General features: G+C 61.1%; 1 long non-coding RNA gene across 1 annotated transcript; it reads right to left on the reverse strand.

Annotated features, from left to right (window-relative positions):
- Positions 1-5,425: 5,425 nt before the first annotated feature.
- Positions 5,426-6,727, reverse strand: LOC134809225 (uncharacterized). The gene is made up of 2 exons (XR_010154410.1): positions 6,439-6,727; positions 5,426-6,034 (listed from the first exon to the last, which is right to left on the reverse strand). It is a non-coding gene; the product is annotated as an uncharacterized LOC134809225 (long non-coding RNA).
- Positions 6,728-10,289: the final 3,562 nt, after the last annotated feature.

The raw sequence follows: 10,289 nt of genomic DNA on the forward strand, positions 1-10,289 counted from the left end.
ACCAAATGCCTAGGTGTAGATTGGGCATGATACCGCTTTTAGCCTGCTCTAAAACACAAGCAGGACTTGGTGCCTGGACAGGCACCCAGCAGGGGAGACAGTTCCAGGACTCACCCCAGCTGCTGCGAGCGTTTCCCTGCAGGAATGGGATGTGGCTGTGGAAGGGGTGTGGCTGTGGAAGGGGTGTGGCTGCGGAAGCCTTCCAGGCTCCTGCTGGGTCTGGAAGTGCTCCCTACCCCCGTGTCTGTGTTGCTTTCCTGGGGCCTCCAGCCATGGTGAGAAAGGCGTGGGTGGGGGCCGAGGGAGAGGCTGGCTGGCTTTAGACTGTGCTGCTGCGTAGATGGGTGCCTGGCAGCCTCCCTGGGCACAGCCGTGGAAGAGACTGCCATCTCCGTCAGCCTCAGTCACCCCGACCCTGAGGCCCAGCGGCTGTCCTAGAGGGGAGGAACTGGAACCTGGGAAGTCGACCAGGTGTGCACCACGGGGTCATTGGCCGGCACTAACCACCAAGTGGCTTCAGGGGTGGGGGCAGCCTGGGTAGACCAGGCCAGGAGACCGGCCCAAACCAAACGGCTGACTCACGGGATTGTGAGCAAATACAATGATGGTTGTTTCAAGCCACTAACAAAATCTCTCAATTTCACTTAGCGTCATGTTCTCGGGGCCCATCTGTGTTGCAGCGTGTGTCAGAGTTTCTTTCTTATGGCTGAAAAATATTCCATCGTGTGCGTGGGCCACATTTTGTGTGTTCATTCCTCTGGCGATGGACGCTCGGGCTGGTTCCATGTTTTAGCCGGTATGAATAATGCTGGCGTGAACATGGGCGCCAGGTGTCTCTCTGAGACTCACTTTCGGTTCTGCTGGGCCCACGCCTGGAAGTGGAATTGCCGCGTCATGTGGTCGTTCTCACTTGAGGAACTAACTGCCTTCCTGCTCTCCCTGCAGCTGCGCCATCTTCCATCCCAGCAGCGCTACACAAGGCTTCCGGTTTCCCCACATCCTCGCCGACACTTGTCACTGTTTTTGTTGATAATGGATGTGAGGTGGTTGTGGGGATTCCTTGGCAGGCCTTCCCGGGGAGCTGCTGTTGGCCTCTCGGGTCATTTCTTGGTGGTTTTGCTGTCCTCACCCACGAGCCATGCTGGACACCATGTGACAGGAGTCCCCTAAGTGTGGGCCCCGTGCATATTCTCATTTTACTTCTTTATGGAGCCACTGCCGAATGCAGGGTCCGGGCTGGACCCGGGGAGCAGTGGGGTCCCAGAGAGATGGGGCTGCCTGGGCTGGCAAAGCCACCTCTAGGGAACCTGGCTAGCATCCCATCCGGGCTCCTGAAGTGTGAGATTGTGAGGGCGGCCTCTGCTGTGGGTGCCAGTGCTGCCTGAGGCTGTAGTGGGAATGGAGCAGTGCACTCCGTAGCGTGGATTGTCCAGGGAGGTGTTTGTGACAGGCTTCCCAGGGTCACGGGTGCTTGGGAGAAGCAGGAACAGGGCAGGGTCATCCTGGGTGGACCCGGACGACCAGGACTGGGTGCCTGGCCTCAAAAGGACAGACCTCCCTGAGCGGGCAGACCCTGCTCTCGTGGAGCTCAGGACTACCGGGGCTCCAGCCAGTCCTTTCCCCGCTCCTCCTGGGGACCTGATCTCAGGGCCCTGGGGGCGTGGTTTGGAGGTCTGATGGGGCAGATTCCATCTCTGGTGATGACTTGGCAGGTCTCCAGCGAGAGGAGCGAGGAGCGCAGCACCCTGGCTGGTGCTGCGGGAGGGGTGAGGGGAAGGCGGGGCAGGGCGTTCTTCCCACGGCCAGGCCACCGAGTTGCCTGGAGGGCCTCATGAGGAAGGAGTTTCACTGCCCAGACAAGCAGTGTTGGCCAGCCAGGCCTAGTTCCTGATTCCAGCTCAGCAGCTGACTCTCCTGCCGTGGGATCTCAGACAAATCACGTGCCCGCGGCGGCTCCAGAGAAAGGGGCTGAGGACACCTGCTCATGGGGGTTGCAAGGACTTGAACTGCATGCGTGTGCAGGTGTGCACATAGGCATGTGTGATGTGTGTATCCGTGCATGTGTGTGTGCAGGTGTGCAGCGCACCTGTGGGCAGGCAGGTGTGTGTGCACACGTCTGCACATAGTCATGTGTGATGTGTGTATCTGTGCACATGTGTAAGCCTCTGGGACCAGGTCCGGTAGGCCCCAGCCTGCAGGTGTGGCATGAGTGGTAACTATTTTTACTGCCTTGCAGTGTGAGTTACCTTCTTAGAAAACCACTGCAGCCACAAGAAAAACAAACAGCAGCCAGTCATTTAGAGACACGGGCTGGGTGCTGAATGCAGCAGAGCCTTTCTATGGCGAATGCGGAGCCTGTGGCCGGCAGGAGACGGGAGGGCGTCGTCTCTAAGCCTGCAGCTGGCCGGGTGCTCCTGCTCCTGTGGTGGTGGCAGTCCAGGGCTATCAGGCGCTCTGGCTGTCCCAGCTCCCGCCTCTGCCTGGTGGGCAGAGGGGAGGATTGGCAGTTTGCTCCTGCCATGTGGCGTCTGGCTTGTGGGACGCCCACATTGCCGGTCCTCGGGCTGCGGCTGGGACACACCTTCCGAATTTTCCGAGGACCAAGTGCGGTCACACACAGGACCATGCTGTAAACCTGCGCGGCTCCGAGTGAGTGCACGGGGCTGGCGGGCCCTCAATTCATCAGCAGTCGGGGCTCAGTGCTGGCCCAGAGCCAAGGTGGCTCGTGGGTGTCTGGGAGATTTGGGGTTGCTCAGAGGAGTCCCCCAGGTCAGACTCGGTGCCCCAACCCCTTCTGGAATTCTTTGGTCCATCCCAGAGCTCGGCTCACATTCTTCTTCCATCTTTTAGGCCTTCTGGAACCTTCCAGGGCCCTTTTGCTCCCACCACTTCTTCCGAGGGCGTGCCTACCACATGCTAGCTCTGTACGTATTTTACCTCATTTAGCCGTTGCTGCAGAAGTGCATTGTCGCCGTATCGGAAACCCAGCGCTGCTGTGGCAAAAAATCACCACACCCCACACCAGCAGAGATTCGCCCCACGCCCCCACACCAGCAGAGATTCGCCCCACGCCCCCACACCAGCAGAGATTCGCCCCACGCCCCCACACCAGCAGAGATTCGCCCCACGCCCCCACACCAGCAGAGATTCGCCCCACGCCCCCACACCAGCAGAGATTCGCCCCACGCCCCCACACCAGCAGAGATTCGCCCCACGCCCCCACACCAGCAGAGATTCACCCTCCCACAGTTGTGGTGCCAGAAGTCCAAGGTCAAGGTGTGAGCAGGGCTGGCCCCCGAGGCCGTGAGTGGGGTCTGTCCCAGGCTGCTCCTGGCTTTGTGGCCTGAGGTCTTCCATGCTTCTTGGCTGGCGGAAGCACTGCCATGGCCTCGGCCCTGTGTCATGTGGCCTGTTCTCTCTCTGTGTGTCTGGGTGGGTCAGGGCCCACCCGGCTGACCTCGCTTTAACCTCGTTACCTCTGTGCAGACCCTGCCTCCAAATAAGGTCACACTCACAGGTCTGGGGTCAGGACCTCGACACATGGCTGTGGGGGACACTGTTCAGCCCAGGAGGGAAACTGAGGCACAAAATGGGGTGCATTTCCTGAGGCCCCATGGCTCACAAGGAGACGAGGGGCTGCGGGCTGGGGTCCCAGATGCCCTCTCAACACAGCAGCCACCATCCTGGCTAGTCCCAGACCCTCCTGGGTGCCCCGTCTTTACTCAGGGTGGCCCTGTGTGCCTGGCCTGTCCTCAGGTCACCCTGACTCTAGTATGGGACACCCCACCTCAGAGGGCACCTCCTCGGGGTTGGGTTATGGTTTTTTTAAGTCTCTTGGAACGCCCCCCCGATGGCGTGGGCCCAGCTGTTGAGGAGGTGGGGCTGTGGTCTTGGCTGACGGTGCGGCGCCCGCATACCTGACCTGGTTAGGACCTCCAATCTGGAATTGCTACTGACTCAGTTTCCCCACATGGAAGCCACCCCTCATGCCAGCGACGGGCCTTCTTTTCTGTCCCCTGCTGTGGCCTCCCTGGCGGGTCTTCTGCACCCTGTGTGGCCTGGGTTCTTGGCCCCAGGGGAAAAGGGGGCTCCTGCTGGGGGCAGAGAGGGAGGGGCAGGGCAGGGCCCGGAGAGAGATCTCAGGATTGTCTTCGGATGGCACGGCCTGGTCCCTCAGGTTCTGATCATTTTCTTCATTTTCACGACTCCCTGCACTTTCTGGTTTTGGGTGAGGCCAAATAGCAGAAGTATTAAAATATTCCTCCTTGAGCGACTCATGGTGTTTCTGATCTGGGCTGAAACAGGAAGCTCTGTGAGCTGATGTGGCACCGGAAGTCTCTGGGAGCCTGGGCTGTGATCCGGCCCAGCCCACCCTGGTGGGGAACGCGTCCTGGGGACCGTGCTGGGTTTTGGGAAAACACTGGGTCACCCCCTCCCATTGAAAGATGGCCTGGGGGAGCTGGGTCCTGTCTACGTGAGTTTGCTGGGGCCGCCTCGCACACACCGTGGCCAGGTGCTCCCACAGCAGATGTGGGTTCTCTCCAGTCCTGGGGGCGTCCCGGGCTGAGGTGCGGCGTGGCTGTTACGAGGCCTCTCCTTGCAGGCAGGCGGCGCCACCCCCCCCCCCCCGTGTCCTTGCGTGGCCGCCCCTCCTGCGTGTCTGTGTCCTCCTCTTTTAAGGACACTGGTAGGTCAGGTCAGAGCCCACCCTGGTAACCTTGTTTCACCTTTGTCGCCTCTGTAAAGACCCTGTGTCTGAATACAGGCGGATCCTGAAGTCGGGACTTCACTCTGTAAATTTGGGGGACGCAGTGCAGCCCATAACCTTATCTTTTGTGTGTGTGTGTGTGTGTGTTTTAAATCTGTATGAGGGCTGATGGCAAAGCAGTTAGCTGTGTTGTGTAGACAATGCCGTGGGCAGAACAGAGCTTGTTCTTGGGCAGAAGGAGAGCGAGGAAGCTGAGCAGGGATGGTGTCCCAGAGGCCTCGGAGGCCCCGACATGGTCCAGGAGGCCCCAGGAAGGCTCTTGCTGTCCCTAAGCCCAGAGGTTTTCAGGGGTCTATGTGAATTGTCACTTTTTTTTCTTTTTCTTTCTCTTTTCCTTTTTTTTTTTTTTTTTTTTTGAGACAGAGTCTCACTTTGTTGCCCAGGCTGGAGTGCAGTGGTGCGATCCCAGTTCATTGGAACCTCCGTCTCCTGGGTTTATGTGATTCTTCTGCCTCAGCCTCCCCAGTAGCTGGGACTACAGGTGCCCACCACCATGCCCGGCTAATTCTTTTTTTGTTTTGTTTTGTTTTGTTTTTTAGGAGAGATGGGATTTCACCCTGTTGGCCAGGCTGGTCTTGAACTCCTGACCTTGGGTGATCCACCCGCCTCGGCCTCCCAAAGTGCTGGGATCACAGGCATGAGCCACCGCGCCCGGCCTACATTTCCTTTTTTTAATTGGTAGAATCTACACAAAACACAAGGTTTACCACTTTAGCCACTTTAAAGAGCTCACTTGGTGTCCCCAAGGGCCCCGTGGTGCCACCACTGCCAGCGCACAGGCCCGGCCCCTCCCCCGCCAGGCCTGTCTCTAAGGCCTTGCCCACCCACCCCTCCCCCCGCCCAGGCCTGTCTGTCTCTAAGGCCCGCTGTGGCCACACGTGGACCCCACACCCTGGAGAACCTGGGCTTGTCCTTGGAGGAAGTAATAACAAAGAGCCCACCCGGTCTTGGATCCCAGCTCTGCACCAATGGCCGTGAGACTGGGGCCCCTGCCTCAGTTTCCTCATCTGTCAGTGAGCCTGGACCAGGGTAGTGAGGTAGTGTGGGAGGCCATTGCAGTCCTGGGCACAGCCCTGGAGGCCAGGAGACGCCTCCATCAGCCCTGGGCCCAGGCGCTGCCAGCAGCAGGGCAGTCCCTGAGGGTCTCCCCGGGAGCACTCCAGACCCCCTTCCCCTCCGGATCCCCGCACGCCTCCGCTCCTCAGCAGATGACAGGCCAGCTGCTCTCCTGGGCTGGTTCTGCAGCGCCGACTGAGGTGGGGGCTCCTGTGCAGGTGACACGAAGGAGGGATGTGCAGATGAGGGGACAGGTGAGGGGCAGGGCAGGGCCTCCCTTAACCTGCCCCCCATGGCCCAGGCACAGAGGTTCCAGTACCTGGGCTCCAGGCAGAGTGTATCTAGCACCCCAGAGACCGAGGCGGGCTGTACCGTTGGCTGCTGGGAGCGAGAGCCCTGGCTGGATAGGCAGGGGACGGGGAGGGGAGAGCATGAGGGGACCCTCCCAGCAGCCTCTGCATGCGGGCAGCCGGCCTGCCACCCTGGGGAAGCAGGAGGGGCTGCCTTGCCAAGGGACCCTCACAGATGAGGTGTGGGGGACAGAGACCCCCGACGGCTGCTGGAGGCACCCACGGGGCTCCCTGGAGCCTCCCTGTGGTCCTGGGTCCCCTTACCCGATTGTTGCAGGAGGGGCCAGCACAGGGCAGGTGCCGGAAGAGCAGGTGCCAGAAGAGCTACCGCAGCCCAGGCAGCAGGGGAGGAAGTCAGTCTCCTTGGGGGGGTTTCCAGACAGGGGCCGTTTTTGTTGAGGGCACAGAATGTCTCCAAAAGGTCGGTTCCTTATCACATGAGTCACCAGAGAGAGGGGGACGGAGAGAGGAACGCCGCAGCCTCCAGTTCCCCTTCAGCTCTGTGCCCAGGAGCAGTGGCTGGGTGAGGGTGGGAGCCAGGCTCCCCGAGAGGGCAGCAGCGGAGGCTGCACCGTCCCTGTCCTGCCTCTGCCCCTGCCCTGTCCTGCCCTGAGTCCCTGCCCCCTCCTTGTCCTGCCTCGTATCCCTGCCCCCTCCCTGTCCTGCCCCGTGTCCCTGCCCCCTCCCTGTCCTGCCCTGAGTCCCTGCCCCCTCCTTGTCCTGCCTCGTATCCCTGCCCCCTCCCTGTCCTGCCCCGTGTCCCTGCCCCCTCCCTGTCTTGCCCCGAATCCCTGCCCTGTCCGTGTCCCTGCCCCTGTCCCTGCCCCTGCCCTGCCCCTCTCTGTCCTGCCCCACGTCCCTGCCCCTCTCCCTGCCCTGCCCCACGTCCCTGCCCCGTCCCTGTCTTGCCCCATGTCCCTGTCCCTGCCCCACGTCCCTGCCCTCATCCCTGTCCTGCCCTGCATCCCTGCCCTGCCCCTGCGCCTGTCCTGTCCCGTGTCCCGCCCGGTCCCTGCCCCTGTCCTGCTCTGCGTCCCTGCCCCATCCCTGTCTGTACCCCTGTCCTATCCCGCATCCCTGCCGCTGTCCCTGCCCCTGCCCTGCCCCTCTCTGTCCTGCCCCACGTCCCTGCATGGGTCCTGGGCCTCAGCACCAGGTTCTGGGCCCGCTTCCTTGCAGCCCCTTCCCCAGAGCCCACCAAAGACCCGAATCCTCACACTCTCGGGACAGGTAGCTGTGGGTGGCTGAGAGGGACTGGCCCCTCCCTGGCCAAGTCCACAACGTCAGGACCCTTGCTGCCCTCCTGCTTCGGGCTCAGCCCCAATGCCCCCGATTTGAAGTGAAGCTGCCCAGTGCCCTCTCTGGGGCCCTCCCAGGAGATGCAGGCTGGAGGGGCTGCCCTGGAAAGCCCTTCCTTTCCCTAGTGAGGTCCCCGCCCTGAGAGGGAAGGGCCCGGGCGATGATTCCAGGCTGGGAGGAGGAAGGCGCGTGCCAAGTGCTCCTCAGAGCTGATGCCCCATGGCGTAATGTGCAGCTGCTGCTGGAGAAGAGACGCAGGCAGATTACTGAACCCTGAGGAATGAAAAAGCATGATCGCGGTCTTGCCAGCATAGGCGGCCGTGGTCCGTGCTTGCAAGTCTGAGGGCGGAGGAGCCCGCCGCCCGCTTCTCATGGGCCCACCCCTGTGAACCAGCATCTGTAAAACTCCCTGGGAGGCCACGGCCTGCCCTGGCCCAGCCCCTGGGACTGCGAGGGCCGTGTGATACTTTCTCCAGTGGCATTTACAGAAAACTTCCCTCTGCCCCACCATTTTAGTTGGCTTTGGGATAGTTTGCAGTATTTCCTGATTAAAATAATGTTGAGAAGAACATTTGGGCCTCTGAGGCCTTTTCCCTAGGGTATTTTCTGAGAAATGACAGGGATTCAAGGGCTGTGAACATTTTGTAGCCATGTTGTGTTATAGAAAAGCACGTGCGTTCCCACATGTGGGCTGCTCTTCTGTGGGATTCTTCAGACTGGACATGCGGCGGGGGGCTGGACATGCAGTTGGGGGGGCTGGACACGCATTGCGGGGCTGGACACGGCGGGGGACTGGACACACAGCGGGGGAGCTGGACACGCAGTAGGGGGCTGGACATGCAGTTGGGGGGGCTGGACACGCATTGCGGGGCTGGACACGGCGGGGGGCTGGACACACAGCGGGGGAGCTGGACACACAGTGGGGGGGCTGGACACGTGGTAGGGGGCTGGACACGCAGTGGGGGTGCTGGACATGGCGGGGGGCTGGACACGTGGCTGGGGCTGGACACAGCAGGGGGCTGGACACGCGGCAGGGGGGCTGGACACGTGGTGGGGGCTGGACACGTGGCAGGGGGCTGGACACGTGGCGGGGGGCTGGACACGCGGTGGGGGGCTGGACACTCACTCGGGGCCTGGATACATGTGGAGGGTCTGGGCAGGCAGGGGCCTGTGTGTCAGGTGCCCGTGGCATATGGTATGAGCCCTGCTTTTCTTTTCTTCTTTTCTTTTTTTTTTCGAGACAGAGTTTTGCTCTTGTTGCCCAGACTGGAGTGCAATGGTGCAATCTTGGCTCACTGCAACCTCCGCCTCCTGGGTTCAAGGGATTCTCCTGCCTCAGCCTCCCAAGTAGCTGGGATTACAGGTGCCTGCTACCACACCCAGCTCATTTTTGTATTTTTAGTAGAGACGGGGTTTCACCATGTTGGCCAGGCTGGTCTTGAACTCCTGACCTCAGGAGATCCACTGGCCTCCCAAAGTGCTGGGATTACAGGTGTGAGCCACCACGCCCGGCTAAGCCCCGCTTTTCTAGATCTTGGGCTGGGGGAGAAAAAGGAAGCCGTTTCCTCTCCACTCCCAGGGCCCAGGGAAAGGGAGGTGGTCCTGGCCCCCTGGGGAGGGCAGGACTTTGGTTGTAGGGTTGGCCCCCAGAGCCAGGGGCGGAAAGGGTCTCCAGGGGAGCTGGTGGGTCCTTCCCCGCTGGGCTCTGCTCAGCCTGTGGTGGCCACGTGGCAGGGGCCCCATCCCAGACCTTCAGCCACTGCCAGCCCGGCCAGCCTGCCTCTGACGATGTCAGTTCTCTCGGGTTTCCTTGATCAGGCTTCCTCAATGCCCAGAGCTTTGGGACACTTCGTGGTGGCTCTCCGGGGTCCAGGTGGCCACTGTCCTCCCTGGCTCTCCATGTTGCCCCCTCCTGAGGCCCTGGCTCCTGGATGCTTCAGCCTACGTGTGCCTCCTCGCTCTGTTTTCGTGGGCGCTACCCCTACGCAGGGCCCACCTCCTGGCTTCAGCCCCTGCCCACTCTTTGAGCAGGGGTGGATCTCCCCAACACTCTGGCCCACACAGCTGTGCTTGCGGCCAAATGACACAGGCGTGGCAGAGACTCCTGGAGCCTCTTCTTGAGGGGGACTCAACCTTGGGCTTCCATGTGCAACCCTGCCGAGTCCAACGGAGCAGGAACCCAGAGTCAGGTCAGAGAGAATCCCACCCCGATGTCTGAGCTCCAGGAGCAGATCAGACCTCAGTCCTCGACGCCTTCAGCAGGATGCCCCGGCCCTGCCGCACCCTCCTGGTGATTTTCCAGCCACGGACCCCCTCACTCCTCGGCTGTGAACCCCCCTTGTCCTGCTGCACCCAACATGGAGCCCGTCTCTCCCTCACTGCGGGAGTCCACAATGAAGTCTTCCTTGCCATTATGATAAGCACCAGGATAATTTTTCCTTAACAGGTTCTCTCTAGACTGGATCAGGGACAGTCTTGGCTGTAAATTGTGAATTAGCTGTGACCCTGCCACCCACGGTTGCCCGCCAGAGTTCTTTCTAAATGTTCTATCTGAGCCTGGCCATTGCTGCTGGCTCTGGAGGTGCCAGAGTTTCTGAACATTAATCTGAGCCTGGCCGTTGCTGCTAGCTCTGGAGGTGCAGTCACACCACCCTGGCTGACACGCCTCGGCCTGACCTGCAGTCTCACCCCACAGAAGGATCTGGGGTGAACGTCTGGCTCCAGGCACTGTTGCAGGGCTGTTGGGTCCTGTGTCTGAGCCCACAAAGGCTTCCTGGGAGTGGCGTCGCCAGCCCTGTGGACCCTGCTCCCTATGG

This window comes from Pan troglodytes, chromosome 22, assembly GCF_028858775.2.
Source record: "Pan troglodytes isolate AG18354 chromosome 22, NHGRI_mPanTro3-v2.0_pri, whole genome shotgun sequence".
Taxonomy (NCBI): Eukaryota; Metazoa; Chordata; class Mammalia; order Primates; family Hominidae; genus Pan; species Pan troglodytes.